Source organism: Saccopteryx bilineata, chromosome 4, assembly GCF_036850765.1.
Source record: "Saccopteryx bilineata isolate mSacBil1 chromosome 4, mSacBil1_pri_phased_curated, whole genome shotgun sequence".
Classification (NCBI taxonomy): domain Eukaryota; kingdom Metazoa; phylum Chordata; class Mammalia; order Chiroptera; family Emballonuridae; genus Saccopteryx; species Saccopteryx bilineata.
Genome location: NC_089493.1, coordinates 167,444,073 through 167,464,180, shown reverse-complemented (window position 1 = coordinate 167,464,180; position 20,108 = coordinate 167,444,073). Strand labels below are relative to the sequence as shown.

At 42.0% G+C, this 20,108-nt stretch overlaps 1 protein-coding gene and 1 pseudogene across 1 annotated transcript in view; one reads left to right on the top strand and one right to left on the bottom strand.

Annotated features, from left to right (window-relative positions):
* NDFIP1 (Nedd4 family interacting protein 1) overlaps nt 1–2,043 on the bottom strand; it is a 126,502-nt gene extending 124,459 nt beyond the window's left edge. Inside the window, exon 1 of the mRNA XM_066272818.1 lies at nt 1,977–2,043. The gene's annotated coding sequence lies outside the window, so the exon portion shown is untranslated. The remainder of the gene's footprint in view (nt 1–1,976) is intronic.
* Nucleotides 2,044–2,221: 178 nt separating this feature from the next.
* Nucleotides 2,222–8,041, top strand: LOC136335979 (large ribosomal subunit protein uL30-like; annotated as a pseudogene).
* Nucleotides 8,042–20,108: the final 12,067 nt, after the last annotated feature.

Here is a 20,108-nt window from a genome sequence, read left to right as displayed (position 1 = left end):
GTCTGTCCGAATCTAATGCGAACCTGCACGGGCCAGGCAGCTGTGATGGTGGCTGTGACTACTGGCTTTACACATGGCTCTCCTTTCCAGCCCCAGGATATTCTGTGTGCTTTGCGATGTGGAGGAAATTTGAGATATGGGAAACATTCCACACAGCTGGTCAGCCGGCCTCAGAAGTCCACCCTGGGGCAGAAGGGTCACCAAGCTCAGAAAACATCCTGTCCACCTCCCCAAACATATCAAACCCATGCCCCTTGTCCCGGCCCAGGTAACACCTTTGATTTTGAATATTATATTTTAAAATAATTAAACTTGTTTAATATAGGTAATGCATTCAAAAAGGATAAAAAAATCAAAGGATGTAGTGGAGAGAAGATATAGACTGGCCCAATTTTGAATCTGTTGATAGCATGTGCATATAAGTAAGGTGACCAGTCCTTCTTTTGTAAGTCCTATCCTCCCTTGAAAAGTGTCCTCCTTTTTGATATTGGAAGACTAATCTGTAAATGTCCGTATTCGATCAATGCAGAGTCGATTCATTGTGTGTGATTTGATGTATTTGCATCTATTGATAAATGAGTACTTTTTTCTTACAATTATTAAAAATTAATAGGCATGTAAGCATAATTACAATATAAAATATTAAAAATGTTTTTATTACACATTTATCATATTATAGTGTATTATTGTTGCAATGAATAAAATGTTTCTTTTATTTACGATATTGTTTTCTTCAATTTATTTCTGTCCTCCTTTTCATTGTAAAAAAGTTGGTCACCTAGTATAAGCCTCTTTAAGGCTCAGTTTCCTTATCCATGCCATGAAAAGGAAGAATCCTTCTGCTCCCTGCCTTCAGCCATTCAGTTCTCCTCCCCAGAGAGATCATCACAACTGTTTCCTGACTGTCCTTCCAGGAGAGTCCATGCATATCTAAACATATGTTTATTCCTGCTTCCATGACTCCATGCATACTTTAGCACAAATGGTATTATATATGGAGTTCTGCATCTCGCTTTTTTTAAACTACCTATCATGGTAGTCTTCATATTAATTCACAGAACTTCACCTCCTTTTTAACAGACACACTGTATCCTATTTTATAGGCACACAGAACTTTATCAGCCTGACCAGGCGGTGGCGCAGTGGATAGAGCATCAGACTGGGACACGGAGGACCCAGGTTCGAGACCCCGAGGTGGCCAGCTTGAGCACGGGCTCATCTGGCTTGAGCAAAAAAAAAAAAAAAAAAGCTCACCAGCTTGGACCCAAGGTCGCTGGCTTGAGCAAGGGGTCCTCGGTCTGCTGAAGACCTGCGGTCAAGGTACATATGAGAAAGCAATCAATGAACAACTAAGGTGTCGCAACAAAAAAACTGATGATTGATGCTTCTCATCTCTCTCCGTTCCTGTCTGTCTGTCCCTATCTATCCCTCTCTCTGTCTCTGTTAAAAAAAAAAAAAAAAAAAAGGCTTTATCAAACCAGTTCACAACTGATGAACATTTAGGCTTCCAACATTTTCCTTGTACAAGCAAGGCTACAATGAATGCCCTTCTAGAAGGAAATGAGAATCAGAATTTCTTCTGTTAGGGGTGGGCTTCCTCGCTTTCCACTTACACTTTCCCCACAGAGGTGCCTGTATATACAGGCTATGTCCTATATTTTTTCCTGCATTCTGTATTGACTGTCAGGACACCCTGAATAGCTTATATTCAGCTTTTTTCAAGAAATTACAAAAAAGCGTAAGAACAATGCGTAAGTAATTGGTACTTAAATCACTTAAATGGCAACACTTGCTGAAAAGCATATCTCTAAAATGAAAGACCTGGACAATTCCTAACGGCTTCCTGCAGGTAAGGGAAGTACTAAAGGGAAGACTGGGAACTAAAGGTACTTATTTTCATATTCAAGAAAGGAAAACACTGTTCTTTGGCCAAGTCATGAGCAGTAACCACCCTTAGGTAATAAGAAATGACTTACGATTTTTCCTTCTGAAAATCAGCCAATCAGCAATACTCTCACCCCAGTAACTATGCTTCTGAAAGTGAGCAAGCCCACAGCAGACCCTAGTTTCCGACAGTCAGCCAATCAGCTCCTAGACCACAGCCAATCAGCAAGTGCCTCACTCCAGGACCACTCTCGCAGTCAGCGAGTCAAAGGCAGCCTTGCTAGGGAGGCACACAAACACAGCTTAATGACCTCATATCCCTAAGTACTTCTGAAAGCCCACCAGCGCCTGTGCCAGAGTTCTCAAAACCTCCCCTTAAATCAGTTCTAAGTGTGGGAGACATTGCCTTAAAAGTGCAGCTCTCCCTTTCTGACAAACAGGAAGTTCACCTTCTTTGCATCAGATGTCAAGTTCAATTTCATGAATCTGGAGCCCTTTTAACAGTTATGAATTCAGACTGGTGAGTGACAGATGCCCTGTTGCAGCTGTGAGGTGGTCAAGTTCGATCTCTTTGATTCTTGCAGTGGTTTCTATTATCTAATTTTTGTGTGTATATTTGAACCCCAAGTACTAAAAAGCAAGCATAAATTTTGTGCTGAACTTTCTGAACAGCAGACATTAATTAATGGAAAATTCCACTTGAAGCTTTCTGTAGTATGCAATTGTTCGTCTAACATTGAAAAGGGGGAAAGTCAGATAGAAACCAGCATATGTTAACAGTTAAGCATAAGAGATGTATGAGTTCAACTAGTATTAAGAAAAGTGATAAACTAACACTTGTTTTTCATTAAGAGAAATCCAGATTAAGAAGATAAAATAACTGCAGCAGAAACGTAGTGAACTTCCACAGTGTATATCATCGTCAGTCCTTCAGTATAAATAACTTTGAATGGACTACTACCAGAAGTGCTTTCTGGCTCCAAAATTGCAAGCAAATTTTCAAATGCTGGGATAAAATCAACTTCAATAATAATAATAATAAAAGTAATAGCTCCAATAGCATTACACAGATTATCAAAGATCTGAATGCCTTACATTTTTAAGGCATAGCCACAATCCAGGTAATGCAGAAATAAAACCTTCTCTTTGTGCAATATTTTTCTTGTGAAAATGCTTGCTGTTAAGGCTTTTGCAAGTAGACTTCTTTCCAGATGAAACCTCAGAAACAGCAGCCAATTTTTGCAGGAGCTGTTATTTATTGTTTATGATAAGTAGAAATGCACCAAAACAAAGAGACACAGTAAGTTTTTGGAGGCGACGGACTTGTCTACCTTGATTGTGATGATGGTTCCCAGATGTATGCACATGTCCAAACTGATCAAATTATACATATTAAATATGTGCAGTTTTTTGTACATATGAAAAAATGAATGACAAATTTTTTACCACTTAGTTGGAGATAATACAACTTTTGATGGATGTCTGCATAAAAGAACTAACAATGTTTATTTAAGTTGAAGCAGCCTGACCTGTGGCGGCGCAGTGGATAAAGCATCGACCTGGAAATGCTGAGGTCGCTGGTTCGAAACCCTGGGCTTGCCTGGTCAAGGCACATATGGGAGTACAAAACATAGATAATTATGGAAGGTGTTGCCTGTCCTGCCCATATTCTGCATAATGCTGCTCAATAGTATCTGATGCCTTTGCTACTGAGACTGAAGTAACTGTTGTGAAACTGGTCTCCTAATTGAGCATTTACCCTGTTCTAACTGAGCAATTTAAGGATTCTGGTGATTTTGTTGGCATTCAGTATTCTTTATTTCTCTCACATTCAAAGACCATTAACTCTCTCTCTCTCTCTCTTTTAAATTTCAGTTAGAGAAGAAGGGGGAGAGAGAGAGAGACAGGAACATTGAGCTGTTCCTGTATGAGCCCTGATTGGGGATCTAACTGGCAACCTCTGCACTTCGGGCCGATACTGTAACCAACTAAGCTATCCAGCCAGGGCAAAGACCATTAACTCTCTTTAACAAATGTCACTGAAAGAATCCTCCATTAATCTGAAGTACCACCATTATACTTCAGTTCTGAAGAAAAGGACTCCCAAATACTGACTGACTTTGAAATAACACACTGGATGAAGTCTAACTTACTTCTTGTTCAGTTTTCAGTATCAATTTAGCAATAGAATTATACAAAATGAAAGAAAAGTAAGAAGTGTTATTGAAGATGCCAGTGCTTCAAGGAACTTGTTTAATATGTTAAAAAATAAATGAAAAGTTTATCCCTTTTATTAGCAAAGCTATTCTTCAAAGAGACAACATTATGTATAAACAGGAAAATAAATTACAGGCCAAAGTGGATAATTACCACTTTTTATGGCTCTCTTTTTAAATGGATTCCATCCATTGAAAAAGATTATTTTACATGGATGTTACTGTCTTTCTTCAGCATGGGAACAGGTGGAATCATCATGTGTAGCACTGGAAAAAAAGGAAGAAAAATTGATCACAGTGCTTCTTTTTGCTAGTGGACACTTAAAAAAGTTGCTGATGAAGAAATGCAATGTAGGCCCCAGCCCCGAGTTAGAGTTGTTCCAACACACCAAGGTTGTAGGTCCAAAATCAATGTTTCTCTCCCCCTCTCTCACCCTCCCTTCTCTCTAAAATCAATCAATAATATATTTTTAAATGCAATGTAACCCTGAAGAGTGAAAAAGCAAATTACACTATGAAAGATGGTATATGTGCTTCAACCAATCAAATCTGAAGAGTATGTCTCCGAGTTGTTAACTTCAATCTGGTACACATCCCATATACTGGCTCACAGTGCTAATGCTGGTCACAATTTCTCATTAATGAATGTTCAATGGCCAAGGACCAAACGAGTTGGATGTAATCACTGCAGAAACCATGTTAAAATGTAAATGAACATAGACTATAACTTGGAGGAATTTTAAAAGCCAAGTTTTTCAGACCCAACAGAAGAGCCAAATCACCAGGGAAATATATTGAAAGAGGTCTGTAATTTAGATACATACTTATAATTTATTTCAGATAAACAGCAAGTATTTTTTTAGAGTTAGTATTTTTCATGCAGTTTTTTTTCTTTTATCTCATAGTAGGTATGCATGGGCAGTTAGAAATACTTTTTTTGTGTGTGTGGCAGAGACAGAGAGTCAGACAGAGAGACAGATAGGGACAGACAGATGAAGGGAAAGAGATGAGAAGCATCAATTCTTTGTTGCCCCTTATTTGTTCATTGATTGCTTTCTCATATGTGCCTTGACCAGGGGGGCTATGGGGCTACAGCAGACCAAGTGACCCCTTGCTTGAGCCAGTGACCTTGGGCTCAAGCTGGCAAGCATTGCTCAAACCAGATGAGCCCATACTCAAACTGGCAACCTCGGGGTCTCAAACCTGGGTCCTCCATGTCCCAGTCTGATGCTCTCCATCTATTGCGCCACCGCCTGGTCAGGCTAGAAATACTTTTAATTTAACTGGGTACCCTGTGTTTTTATTTCTTAAATCTGTTAACACTACTTCCCCAGCATCTGTGTCTCCATACCTTTGGTCATCTGTCTGTAATGCCTCCATCTTTCCCTTCAATGACCAAATCCTAATTCTCTTTTAAGGTTCATCTCAAAAGCATAGGAATAACAAATGCTAATGCCTGACCTGTGGTGGTGCAGTAGATAGAGTGTCAACCTGGAATGCTGAGGTCACAGGTTCAAAACCCTGGGCTTGCCTCGTCAAGGCACATATAACACACAAGAAATGAACAAGTAAAGTGAAGCAAGTATGATATGATACTTCTTGCTCCCCCTGCCCCCTCCTCTTTCTATAAAATCAGTAAATAAAATCTTTTAAAAAAATGACCGGCCCTGGCCGGTTGGTTCAGTGGTAGAGCGTCGGCCTGGCGTGTGGGAGTCCCGGGTTTGATTCCCGGCCAGGGCACACAGGAGAAGCACCCATCTGCTTCTCCACCCCTCCCCCTCTCCTTCCTCTCTGTCTCTCTCTTCCCCTCCCGCAGCCGAGGCTCCATTGGAGCAAAGTTGGCCCGGGCGCTGAGGATGGCTCTGTGGCCTCTGCCTCAGGCGCTAGAATGGCTCTGGTTGCGGCAGAGCATCGCCCCCTGGTGGGCATGCCGGGTGGATCCCGGTCGGGCCCCCGTGGGAGTCTGTCTGACTGCCTTCCCGTTTCCAACTTCAGAAAAAAAATAAAAAAATAAAAAAAATAAACAACCGTTAATAACGGCTCACTGTGCCAGGCACTGCTCTGAGTGCCTTACTTGTATTAAATCGTGTATTCCTTCCTATAGTAATTACTCTTGGTAATAATGTACATAGTTTAAGGAAGATATTATTTTTCCTTTTTCTATGGATGAAGCCATTTGGGCACAAAAAAATTAAGTGACAGCCTGACCTGTGGCGGTGCAGTGGATAAAGCGTTGACCTGGAAATGCTGCGGTCGCCGGTTCGAAACCCTGGGCTTGCCTGGCCAAGGCACATATGGGAGTTGATGCTTCCAGCTCCTCCCCCCTTCTCTCTCTCTGTCTCTCTCTCCTCTCTAAAGTGAATTAAAACAAAACAAAACAAAACAAAAAAACAAAAAAATTAAGTGACTTCCCAGAGGTTACCCAATCAGTAAGTGGTAGAGCTGGGATTCAAAGCCAGATAGTAAGGCTCTGGAATCCATCCCTGCATAGGCCCCCCCCATCTGTCCTATTCTGTTCTACGTGGCTCTCTAGAGTCTTAGATTTGCTTTCCCATTTAATGTTTGAACCACAGTTGTGCACAGTTTATTACCCTATCTTTCCCTTGTGAAGGAGCCTACAATTACTAATTTTGTGCTCATTTCCCCCCTCTAAAAGGAATTCTGCTGCAGTAGCCAAGAGGTGGAAGCAACCCAAGTATCCATGGACAGATGAACAGATAAACAAAATGTGCTGTATACATATAATAGAATGTCTTCCAGCCTTTAAAAGGAAATTCCGACACATGCTACAACGTGGATGAACCTTGAAGACTCTATGCTAAATGAAATAAGCCAGTCACAAAAAGATAACTACTGTATGATTCCACGTATGTAAGGTATCTAGAGTAGTCAAATTCATAGGAAAGAAAACAGAACAGTGGTTGCCAAGGGCTAGGGGGAGGAGGAAATGGTAGAGTGGTTGTTTAACGGGAATAGAATTTCAGCTTTTCAAGATGCAAAAGTTCTGGAGATTGGTTTTACAACAATATGAAGGTACTTAACTCTACTAAACTGCGCACTTAAAAATGGTTTAACCTCTTTTTCCGGCTGGAACCATGGAGGGTGCCGAAGAGAAGAAGAATGCTAATGTCAGAGAGAAGAAGAATACCAATACCAGTGAGAAGAATGCCAATGCCAGTGAGAAGAAGAAAAAGGTTCCTGCTGTGCCAGAAACCCTGAAGAAAAAGCGAAGGAATTTCGCAGAGCTGAAGATCAAGCGCCTGAGAAAGATCAAGCGCAGCTCAAAAGATGCTGTGAAAGGCCAGGAGGAAACTCATCTATGAAAAAGCTTAGCACTATCACAAGGAGTACAGGCAGATGTACAGAACTGAGATTCGAATGGCTAGGATGGCGAGAAAGGCTGGCAACTTCTATGTACCTGCAGAACCCAAATTGGCATTTGTCATCAGGATCAGAGCTATCAATGGTGTGAGCCCAAAGGTCCGCAAGGTTCTGCAGCTGCTGCACCTGCGCCAGATCTTCAACGGCACCTTCGTGAAGCTCAACAAGGCTTCGGTTAAATGCTGAGGATCGTGGAACCATATATTGCATGGTGGTACCCAAACTTGAAGTCAGTAAATGAATTGATCTACAAGCGTAGTTATGGCAAAATCAACAAAAAACGAATTGCTCTGACAGATAACGCATTGATTGCTCGATCTCTTGGTAAATATGGTATCATCTGCATGGAGGATTTGATTCATGAGATCTATACCATTGGAAAATGCTTCAAAGAAGCAAACAACTTCTTGTGGCCTTTCAAATTATCTTCTCCACGTGGTAGAATGAAGAAGGTGGGGATGCTGGTAACAGGGAAGACCAGATCAACAGGCTTATCAGAAGGATGAACTAAGGTATCTACCATGGTTGTTTTTGTATTCTGGTCATTTAATAAACGGCAAAGTGACAGCTTCAAAGTTGAAAAAAAATGGTTAAGACAGTAAGCTTTATGTTATATTTTTTACCACAATTAAAATTTTTTTTCTGTATTTTTCTGAAGCCGGAAACAGGGAGAGACAGTCAGACAGACTCCAGCATGCGCCCGACCGGGATCCACCTGGCATGCCCACCAGGGGTGATGCTCTGCCCACCAGGGGGCGATGCTCTGCCCCTCCGGGGCGTAGCTCTGTTGCGACCAGAGCCACTCTAGCGCCTGGGGCAGAGGCCGAGGAGTCATCCCCAGCGCCAGGGCCATCTTTGCTCCAGTGGAGCCTCGGCTGTGGGAGGGGAAGAGAGAGACAGAGAGGAAGGAGAGGGGGAGGGGTGGAGAAGCAGATGGGCGCTTATCCTGTGTGCCCTGGCTGGGAATCAAACCCGGGACTTCTGCACGCCAGGCCGACGCTCTACCACTGAGCCAACCGGCCAGGGCCACAATTAAAAATTTTGAAAGCCCTGGCTAGGTAGCTCAGTTGGTTAAAGCGTTGTCCTGATATGCCAAGGTCGTGGGTTTGCTCTCCGGTCAAGGCACATACATACAAGAGTCAACCAGTTAATGCATAAGTAAGTGGGACAATAAATTGATGTCTCTCTCCCTTCCTCTCTCTCTAAAATAAATAAAAATTAAAAAAAATTTTTTTTATATATATAAATAAATTTTTATTTTAATGGGGTGACATCAATAAATCAGGGTACATACATTCAAAGAAAACATTTCCAGGTTATCTTGTCATTTAGTTATGTTGCATACCCATCACCCAAAGAGAGATCGTCCTCTGCCACCCTCCATCCAGTTCTCTCTGTACCCCTCCCCCTCCCCTCCCCCTCTCCCTCCTTCCCTCCCCCCACCCCCCATAGCCCCCACACTCCTGTTCATGCCTCTCAGTCTCGCTTTTATGTCCCACTAATGTATGGAATCCTGCAGTTCCTGTTTTTTTCTGATTCGCTTATTTCACTCCGCACAATGCTACCAAGACTCCACCATTCCGCTATAAGTGATCCAATGTCACCATTTCTCCTAGCTGAATAATATACCATGGTGTATATGTGCCCCATCTTCTTCATCTAGTCCTCTATTTTTTTTACAGTGATTAAAAGCCTTTAAGCAAACTCTTGGCCAATACGGCAAGAATCCATAAATGAGTAGTGTCCTTAACATGTTCCCCAAGTCCAAGTTGGCCCCCTCACCATGCCAAATCCCTGAAAAATGCAACCCAACCACAGTTCAGTCTGTTAGGAGCTGTCACAGGGAGCAGGAGTCCAGAAAAGTTCCCCACAGGAAAAGTATGTATGGCACTGTAATTGTTGTCACCATTCTATACTTTGCAGCTCATGTCCAAGTCCCAATGACCGCTGCTTCTAGCTGGTAATGATTCAGGTAGACTGGAAAAAGCCATTTGCAGCATGCGTGGATATGGAGTTTCTGTTCTCCTCTGCCTGGAGAGTTGAGACCAGGTTGCTTTTCCCTGGAGCTCTGTGACTGTGGCCTGGTAAAGAGAACCTTGGGATACACTAAGCTGGGTGGCAAAGGTAAATTCATAATACAAGTTGGCAAAAGGAGAAAAGAGAGCTCTAAATTAAGAGTAGGTCCCAGCCTGAAATATGAGTGGGGCATTGAGGTAGGAGGAATAAAGGAAACACTATATATTAAGCAAAGCAGCAGAAAATAGGACTATCAACACCCACAACAGAGATCTTTGAGGGAAGAATAAAGAACCTGACTATTCAGGCAAAACATAGTTAAGTGGCCCTTGTGCAAATGAGATCAGTTTACCTGCTTCTTGGAAGAAATACCCTAGGCTCGTCCACAGTGTCGTAGATGGGGTCGACGGCCCTGGGCACCTTCAGCCTTCAGTGGCAAACCCCAGCATTCTGGGCAAGGTTAGGTCATAGGTGGCTGGAGCAGGCCTGGAAGAGACTGAACCCTCCCTTAGAGGAGCGAGGGGGAAGCCCACCTTCCAGTGTCCCTGTTTCCTCACAGCAGAGGTGTGTAAGCCTGGCAGGCTTTAGCTCAATGACCTTCCTTTCCACTATTGAAGCAGGACCCAGATGGCATCCTATGAGACCCCTTTGGGGTGCTGGAGCCTTTAAGGGTGTATCCTAAAAGCTGGTAGTTCCCCCTGATCTCTATTGGGCTTTTCTGCCTCTAGGTATCTTAAAAGCCACTCTCAGAAGATCTCGCTGAGGGGTTTGAGGATCCCCATCCGCCTATATAAATCTTTTCCATATATCTGGAGCTATTTGGAAAAAAGAACAGTGTTATTAGCTAGATCTAATAAAGAAGGTAGATTTGGTGTCTCCTGTTCATCAGCTTTCAAAAGAAATGTAAATTTTTTTTTTTTAAGTAAAAAGCATGATATGGTAGACCCGTCGGAGTCGTTGGCCTGGTGTGCAGGATTCCCGGGTTCGATTCCCGGCCAGAGCACACAGGAGAAGCGCCCATCTACCTCTCCACCCCTCCCCCTTTCCCCCCTCCCGGTCTCTCTCCTCCCGCCCACAGCCAAGGCTCCACCGGAGCAAATCCACCCTGGGCACTAAGGATGGCCCCATGGCCTCCGCCCTAGTTGCTAGAATGACTCCGGTTGTAACAGAGCAACATCCCAGATGGGCAGAGCATTCCCCCCGGTAGGCATGCCAGGTGGATCCCAGTCAGGCACATGCAGGAGTCTGTCTGCTTGCCTCCCCATCCCCATCCTCAGAAATATACAAAAAATAAATAAATAAAAGAAAAAATACAAAAAAAAAATACAAAAAAAAAAGGGGGGGGGCATTCCCTTGTGCTAAAGCACCAGGAAGCATGGAGTGAGCTTGAGTATGTCCTATGAAACATGGAGCTCTATGTTTACATATAAGTCTTTGAAGAAGGAGGAACTGCTGAAATAGTTTGTCAGCATTTGTCCCTAAGACAGCAGTCTTTATAGTGGGAACACCATACGTAAATATTTGCTGTCTGTCTATAGATTAAGGGGGGAATATGGCCAATGCTGAAAAGCCATGATCTTTGTGCCCCTCCCCTCCCCCACCCCCCTCCCTCTCCTCCCCCCACCCTGTAACCCCAACACTGTTGTTCATGTCTCTGAGTCTCATCTTTATGTCCCACCTATGTGTGGAAACATATAGTTCTTAGTTTTTTCTGATTTACTTCTTTCACTCAGTATAATGTTATCAAGGCCCATCCATGTTGTTGTAAAAGATCCTATGTCATCATTTCTTATGGCTGAGTAGTATTCCATAGTATATATATACCAAAGCTTTTTAATCCACTCATCCTCTGATGGACACTTGGGCTGTTTCCAAATCTTTGCTATTGTGAACAATGCTGCCATAAACATGGGGGTGCATTTCTTCTTTTCAAACAGTGCTATGGTGTTCTTGGGGTATATTCCTAACAGTGGTATAGCTGGGTCAAAAGGCAGTTCGATTTTTAATTTCTTGAGGTATCTCCATACTGTTTTCCACAGTGGCTGCACCAGTCTGCATTCCCACCAGCAGTGCAGGAGGGTTCCCTTTTCTCCACATCCTCGCCAGCACTTATTCTGTGTTGTTTTATTGATAAGCGCCATTCTGACTGGTGTGAGGTGATATCTCATTGTGGTTTTAATTTGCATTTCTCTAATCATTAATGATGTTGAACATTTTTTCATATGCCTATTGGCCATCTGTGTGTCCTCTTTGGAGAATTGTCTATTCATTTCTTTTGCCCATTTTTGGATTGGATTGTTTGTCTTCCTGGTATTAAGTTTTACAAGTTCTTTATAAATTTTGGTTATTAACCCCTTATCAGACGCTATGTCAAATATATTCTCCCATTGTGTAGTTTGTCTTTTTATTCTGTTCTTATTGTCTTTAGCTGTGCAGAAGCTTTTTAGTTTGATAAAGTCCCATTTGTTTATCCTGTCTTTTATTTCACTTGCCTGTGGAGACAAATCAGCAAATATATTGCTGCGAGAGATGTCAGAGAGCTTACTGCCTATGTTTTCTTCTAAAATGCTTATGGTTTCATGGCTTACATTCAAGTCTTTTATCCATTTTGAGTTTATTTTTGTGAGTGGTATAAGTTGGTGGTCTAGTTTCATTTTTTTGCAGGTAGCTGTCCAGTTTTCCCAACACCATTTGTTGAAGAGGCTGTCTTTACTCCATTGTATTGTCTTACCTCCTTTGTCAAATATCAGTTGTCCATAGAGCTGTGGGTTTATTTCGGAGTTCTCTGTTCTGTTCCATTGATCTATGTGCCTGTTCTTATGCCAGTACCATGCTGTTTTGAGTACAATGGCCTTATAATATAACTTGATATCTGGAAGTGTTATACCTCCCGCTTTTTTCTTCCTTTTCAGGATTGCTGAGGCTATTCGTGTTCTTTTTTGGTTCCATATAAATTTTTGGAATATGTGTTCTATGTCTTTGAAGTAAGTCATTAGTATTTTCATTGGTATTGCATTGAATTTATAAATTGCTTTGGGTAATATAGACATTTTAATGATGTTTATTTTTCCTAACCATGAGCACAGTATATGCCTCCACTTATTCGTATCTTACCTGATTTCTTTTATCAATGTTTTATAATTTTCTGAGTACAAGTCTTTAATCTCCTTGGTTAGATTTATTCCTAGGTACTTTATTTTTTTGGTTGCAATGGTAAAGGGGATTGATTCCCTGATTTCTCTTTCTGACAGTTCATTATTAGTGTATAAAAATGCCTCTGATTTCTGAGTATTGATTTTATATCCTGCCACCTTGCCAAATTCTTTTATCAGGTCTAGTAGTTTTTTGACTGAAACTTTAGGGTTTTCTATATACAATATCATGTCATCTGCAAATAATGATAGTTTTACTTCTTCTTTTCCAATTTGGATGCCTTTTATTTCTTTTTCTTGTCTGATTGCTGTGGCGAGGACTTCCAGAACTATGTTGAATAAGAGTGGTGAAAGGGGGCAACCCTGCCTTGTTCCTGATCTTAAGGGGATAGCTTTTAATTTTTGCCCATTGAGTATTATGTTGGCTGTGGGTTTGTCATAGATGGCCTTTATCATGTTGAGGTATGTTCCCTGTATTCCCACTTTGCTGAGAGTTTTGATCATGAATGGGTGCTGGACTTTATCAAATGCTTTTTCTGCATCTATTGAAATTATCATGTGGTTTTTCTCCTTTCTTTTGTTTATGTGATGAATCACATTGATTGATTTGCGAATATTGTACCAGCCTTGCCTCCCAAGAATAAATCCCACTTGATCATGGTGTATGATTTTTTTCATATATTGCTGGATCCGGTTCGCTAATATTTTATTGAGGATTTTTGCACCTAAGTTCATCAGGGATATTGGCCTATAATTTTCTTTTTTATGTGTTGTCTTTGCCTGGTTTTGGAATCAGAATTATGCTTGCCTCATAAAAGGAGTTTGGAAGTCTTCCTTCCTCTTGAATTTTTTGAAATAGCTTGAGAAGGATAGGAGTTAGTTCTTCTTTGAATATTTGGTAGAATTCACTTGTGAAGCCATCAGGCCCAGGACTTTTCTTTTTTGGGAGTTTTTTGATAGCTGTTTCAATCTCATTTGTTGTAATTGGTCTGTTTAGGTTTTCTGATTCTTCCAGATTGATTTTTGGAAGATTATATGATTCAAGGAATTTGACCATTTCATCTAGGTTGTCTAGTTTTTTGGCGTACAGTTCTTCATAGTATTTTCTTACAATATTTTGTATTTCTGTTGTGTCAGTTGTTATTTCTCCACTCTCGTTTCTAATTTTATTTATTTGAGTCCTCTCTCTTTTTTTCTTGGTGAGTCTTGTTAAAGGTTCATCGATCTTGTTTACCTTTTCAAAGAACCAGCTCCTGGTTTCATTGATCCTCTGTATTGTTTCTTTAGCCTCTATGTCACTTATTTCTGCTCTGATCTTTATTATTTCCTTCCTTCTACTAGCTCTGGGCTTTACTTGCTGTTCTTTTTCTAGTTCTTTTAGATGCAGGGTTAAGTTGTTAATTTGAGCTTTTTCTAGCTTCTTGAGGTATGCCTGTAATGCTATAAACTTCCCTCTCAGGACTGCTTTTGCTGTGTCCCATAAATTTTGAGTTGATGTATGCTCATTATCGTTTGTTTCTAGGAATTTTTTAATTTCTTCTTTGATCTCAATGTTAACCCATTCATTGTTTAATAACGTGCTATTTAGTTTCCAAGTGTTTGAATGTTTTTCAATTTTTCTATTGTGGTTGATTTCTAGTTTAATGCCACTGTGATCAGAGAAAGTGTTCGATATGATTTCAATCTTCTTAAATTTGTTGAGCCCGCTTTTGTGCCCTAACATGTGGTCTATTCTAGAGAATGTCCCATGAGCGCTTGAAAAGAATGTATATTCTGCTGTTTTAGGGTGAAAGGTTCTGAAGATATCTATTAAATCGAGTTCATCTAATATGTCCTTTAAGTCTGCTGTTTCTTTGTTAATTTTCTTTCTTGAGGACCTATCTAATGATGTTAATGGGGTATTGAAATCTCCTACTATTATAGTATTGCTGTTGATCTCGCCCTTTAAGTCTATCAAAGTCTGCTTTATATATTTAGGTGCTCCTATATTAGGTGCGTAGATATTTATAATGGTTATATCTTCCTTTTGGATTGCTCCCTTTATCATTATGTAGTGACCTTCTTTATCTCTAACTATGGTCTTTGTTCTAAAGTCCATTTTGTCTGATATAAGTATTGCTACCCCAGCTTTTTTTTCATTTCCATTTGCGTGAAATATTTTTTTTCCATCCTTTTATCTTCAGTCTGTGTGCATCTTTTGATTTAAGGTGTGTCTCTTGTAGACAGCATATGTATGGGTCCTGTTTTCTTATCCACGCAGCTACCCTATGTCTCTTGATCGGATCATTTAATCCATTAACATTTAAGGTTATTACTGATATGTAATTGTTTATTGCCATTTTTTTTCTTTAAAACTGTTTTTCTCTTTTGCTATATTCTTTTTTTCCTTTGATCTGTTTACAACAGGTCCCTTAGCATTTCTTGCAGCCTTGGTTTGGTTGTAGTGAAATCCTTTAGTTTTTTTTTTGTCTGTAAAGCTTTTTATTTCTCCTTCAATTTTAAATGATAGCCTTGCTGGATAAAGTAGTCTTGGTTGTAGGTTCTTGTTCTGCATTACTTTGAATATTTCTTGCCATTCCCTTCTGGCCTCAAGTGTTTCTGTTGAGAAGTCAGAAGTCATCCTTATGGGGGCTCCTTTGTAGGTGATAGTCTTTTTTTCTCTAGCAGCTTTTAATATTTTCTCTTTATCATTTAGCTTTGGTAATTTAATTATGATGTGTCTTGGTGTTGGTTTCTTTGGATTTCTCCTTAATGGAGTTCTCTGTGCTTCCTGAACATGTGAAATATTTTCCTGCCTTAACTGGGGGAAGTTTTCCGCTATAATATGTTTGAACAAAGTCTCTATCCCTTGTTCTTTCTCTTCTTCTTCAGGAACCCCTATGATGCGGATGTTATTTCTCTTCATGTTGTCACAGAGCTCTCTTAGAGTTTCCTCAGACTTTTTGAGTCTCTTTTCTTTTTTCTGCTCTGCTTCCATGCCTTTATTTATTGTGTCCTCTAACTCACTGATTCAATTCTCTGCTTCATCCATCCTGCTTTTAATTCCTTCCATTGTATTCTTTATTTCAGATATTGTATTTGTCATTTCTGTCTGATTCTTTTTTATTATTTCAATGTCCTTTTTTATATTTGTTATCTCTTTATTTAGGTTTTCGTAATGGCCATCTATGGTGGTTCTAATATCTTTGAGCATCCTAACAATCGTTATTTTAAACTCTGCATCTGGTAATTTGGTTATATCTGATTCACTTAGGTCCTTTTCTGGGGATTTCTCTTGGTTTATTTTTGTTGTATTTCTCTGCCTCCGCATTTTCTCTTCACGAGAGTGGCTGTGATCACGTGCTCGGGTGCACAAGGGTTGGTGGCCTTGGCCTTTGCCCCGCCCCCGTGTGTGATGTTATGCTCGGTCCTGAGGGCACTGGCGAGCACCTTTGCTCAGCTGCGGGTCTCCGCCTGTTTCCGAGCTTTCGCCCTGCCTTTGCAGGATGATCCCACTCAAGGAACAGCTGCTAGCCTTGGCTCTACCACCAGGAAAGGCTGCGTGCCCAAGCTCAGCTTCGTAGCGGAACTCCGCCTCTTCTGGGCTTTTGACTCCACCCTCGCGGGAGGAGCTGGCTATCACGTCAGACGGCAAGCCTGGGTTGCACAGGCGGAGCAGGGATGTGCTCCTCTGCCCTTGCTCCGGGGCTGGTTTCTACCCTTTCTGGGTTTCCCGCCCTTCTCCCGGAGGCTGGATTACAGGCTGCCGGCAGCTGAGCTTAGCCGCTTTTGCACGCCCCCTTCTCCCTAGCCGGGCAAGATTGAGCTCACACCTGAGCCCACTGGTGGCCAGCTGGCTTCCGCCCCTGCCAGCAGAACCGCGCTTTTGTCTCCTGCTGCCGCCCGCTCTCCGGTGCGCCCTCAGCCGTGTGGGTGGGGGCGTTGCAGCTCGGATCCTAAGACTCACTACTGTAGACCCGAAAGCTCCCTCCTTCTATGCGACTCTGCTCTGGATGCCGCGGGGGAGCTTGTTTGGCTGCTCTCCTGCTTCCCTTTGCTGGTACTGCTGTTTCCGGGGGAAATATTCACTTCAGCTTTGGGGAGTGACTCGTCCCAGGGGTTAGAGTGGCTATCTCCCAAAAATGTTTCTCCCTATGCCTCCTAGATTGCACTCTCTTCCTGTTACTGTGGTTCTCTCCCCTCTCCCTCCGTCTCCAGGAGCCCCGGGTGAGTGTTTGTGAGAGAGATGTTCTGCGTGGTCCCTTTAAGAAGGATCCTGGGTCTGAGAAATCAGACTCACAAACAGTATCCTGACTTGTTTCCAGCTAAATACTGTCCTTATGCTTCTTCTGGGCTCTGGGGCTGTAGGCTGGGGCTTTGTTCCTGGGGCTCAGGGCCCTTTCCCCTCTGCTAAACTCACTTCCCACCACGCGAGTCTCTCCCTGCTGCCGTTCGCTCCGAGAAGCTGGGCAGCCCTCTCCGCGTTTCCGCTTTTCCTACCAGTCTCTGGGTGGCTTCTTCAGCGTTCCTGGGTTGAAGAGTCCTTTTAGTTTAGTCCAAAGTTGGTTTTTCCAGTTGATAGTTCATAAAATTAGTTTGTAATCCACATTGGTTCTGGGAGGTAGATGCTGGTACGTTCGCCTACTCCAGCGCCATCTTGTCCGTCTCAAAAATTTTTTTTTGAGAGTGGAAGGTGAGGAGGGAGGTGGGGAGAGAGAGAGAGTGAGAGACATCCACTTGTGGTTCCACTTTAGCCGTGCCTCGTTGATTGCTTCTCATACATGCCTTGACTGGAGATCTAACTGGCAACCCCGAGCCAGCGATCTCGGTGCTCAGGGTCGATGCTCTATCCACTGTGCCACTACCAGTCAGACAATAAAGATTTTTTGTGAAAAAGAAAAAGGAATTTTGCCTTAGACTTCTCGGCTTCTCCCTTCTCTCTTACTCTCTGAGAAGCCAGGTTTGGGCAGTTTCATGTCTGAGCTTTTGAGATGAGAGAGGGGATGAAACCACTGAGAAGCCAAACCAAGGCATTGCTTGGCAAGGACTGAGAGAAATAAACTATAAGAAAGAGGAGAATGAACAGCCCAAGTGTCCGTCAGAGGACGAGTGGATTAAACAGCTTTGGTACATATATACTATGGAATACTACTCAGCCATAAGAAATGATGACATCGGATCATTTACAATAACATGGATGGACCTTGATAACATTATACGGAGTGAAATAAGTAAATCAGAAAAAAAACTAAGAACTATATGATTCCATACATAGAAGGGACATAAAAATGAGACTCAGAGACATGAACAAGAATGTGATGGCAACAAAGGTGGGGGTTGGGGGGAGGGGGAGGGGTGAAGAAGGAGAGAGGGGTTGGGGGAGGGGAGGGGCACAAAGAAAACCAGATAGAAGGTGACAGAAGACAATTTAACTTTGGGGGAGGGATATACAGCACAATCAAATGTCAAAATAATCTAGAGATGTTTTCTCTCAACATATGTACCCTGATTTATCAATGTCACTGCATTAAATTTAATAAATAAATTTAAAAAAGAAAGAAAGAGGAGAATGGAAGTAAATTGAAGGAAGGGCAGGGCAGGAACCAACTCAGGTTGGTTATGTAGGACGGGGTGTTGGGGTAAAGAGATTTTTTTAGTTAGGAATTTAGAATGAAAGTGGAGAAAGATTTCCTAGTAGCAGTAAGAAGAAGGAGGCAAAAAGGATTTTAAGTACTCTGATTTCTCTGATTTGGACCCTCTGTAGCATTACTCCAGAGACATCAATAACAATTTTAATTGTTTTTGTTTGCTGGACTGTTTCTTTGAATGTAACGCTGGTGAAAAAAAAATACTAGGTTAAACTATGTAAAGTTGCCAATATTTAAGTATTTGATCCAGAAAAACTGGCAATGTCATATGGTTCAATGTAATAACTGATACGGAGCAATTGCCACATATCAAGCATCTGCTTTACCAAATACTTTACCAGTGTCAACTTATTTAATCATCATAACAGCCTCATGAAGTAGCTACTATTACCCCTATTCCACAGTTGAGGAAACTGAGAAACAGAGAGGTGAAGAAAGTGCCCTAGCTAATAAGTGGTTGACGTAGAATCTGAACCCCTTGGGCTCCAGAACCAATGATCTGAAACATGGGGGTCTTGTCTTGGCTTCTACTTAAAAGGCACTGAGCCAGGTGGTACGGGAGATGCAAAGACCAGTGAGATACAGCTACCAATCAGGGAGGTGAGATATGGCCTCAGATTATTTGAAGGTAGAAGACATCAAGAGAGAGAAAGGCTCAGCGCAAGCCTTGGCAGGAGATTCCACAAACACAGGAGGGCAGCACAACATGGGAGAGTGACGGTGAGGCGTGGAGTGTCTCTTGTGGGTCAGATGATGCATCTTCAGGCACAAGGGAGAGAAGGGTTGAACCCTCTGCCCATCATACACTCCACTTGTAGAATTTTTCTGAGTGCATTAGATATCTACTGCTGCCTAACCAAATATTATATAAGTTAGCAGCTTAAAATAAAACAAATATTTTTTTATCTCACAGCTTCTGTGGGTCAGGAATTCAGGAGCAACTAAACTGAGCAATTCTGGTTCAGTGTCTCTTAGGAGATTTTGCTTAAGATACTGACCAGACCTGCAGCCATCGGAAGGCTCTGACTAGAGCTGGAGGAACCACTTCCAAGATGGCTGACTCAACATGGCTATTGGAAGAAGTTTTCTTGCTGCATGGGCTTTTCCACTTTGCTCAAAAAGTAAATATCTTCTCAGAAGCCATCCTTTTACCTCACTGACCAGAATAGGTTACCTGGCGTCCCCCAGGAGAGAGAAGCTGGGAGAGTATTTGACTTTCCAGCTTCTACATTGGAAGCAAGGGAGAAGAGAGGCTGTGACTGGCTGTTGGGCATCTTCCATGGCTACTCAGCCCTGAACCAATCATGGCAAGGGGGCTGAGGGTCTCTGACTGGCAAGGCCAGGTTTATCTAATCCACATGAACATATGAACCAAGCAGGATTTGGGGGGCAAAGAAGCAGTATGTTTGCTCAAAGCAAGAGTGCATTAGAGAGTACAAAAACACTCAGCCACGTAAGAGGCACAGAATGTTCCCCTGTACGGATGAACTCATAATTCTTTGAATGAGTCAGTCAACTTTGGTTCTAAAAGAAAGAGGATGTTAAGATGGGTGAGGGTAATAGTTTAGACCCAGGCATGGGGTGGGAGGAGAGTGAGGGGGATTAGAGGTCAGGGTAGAGAGCATTTCAGGGTTAGAGGACGTGCTGGAGAGGAGAAGGAAATAAGGGGTGATCATGGCTAGCCACGAATGCCAAGTTATGCTAACATTTCATTTAATACAACAGCCACATTAGGTCAGTTTTACTTGATTTCCACTAAATCCCATGTTCCAGATAAGAAAATTGAGGGCTGGAGAAGTTGAGTCATTTGCTAGAGTCACTCATTCAAAAAA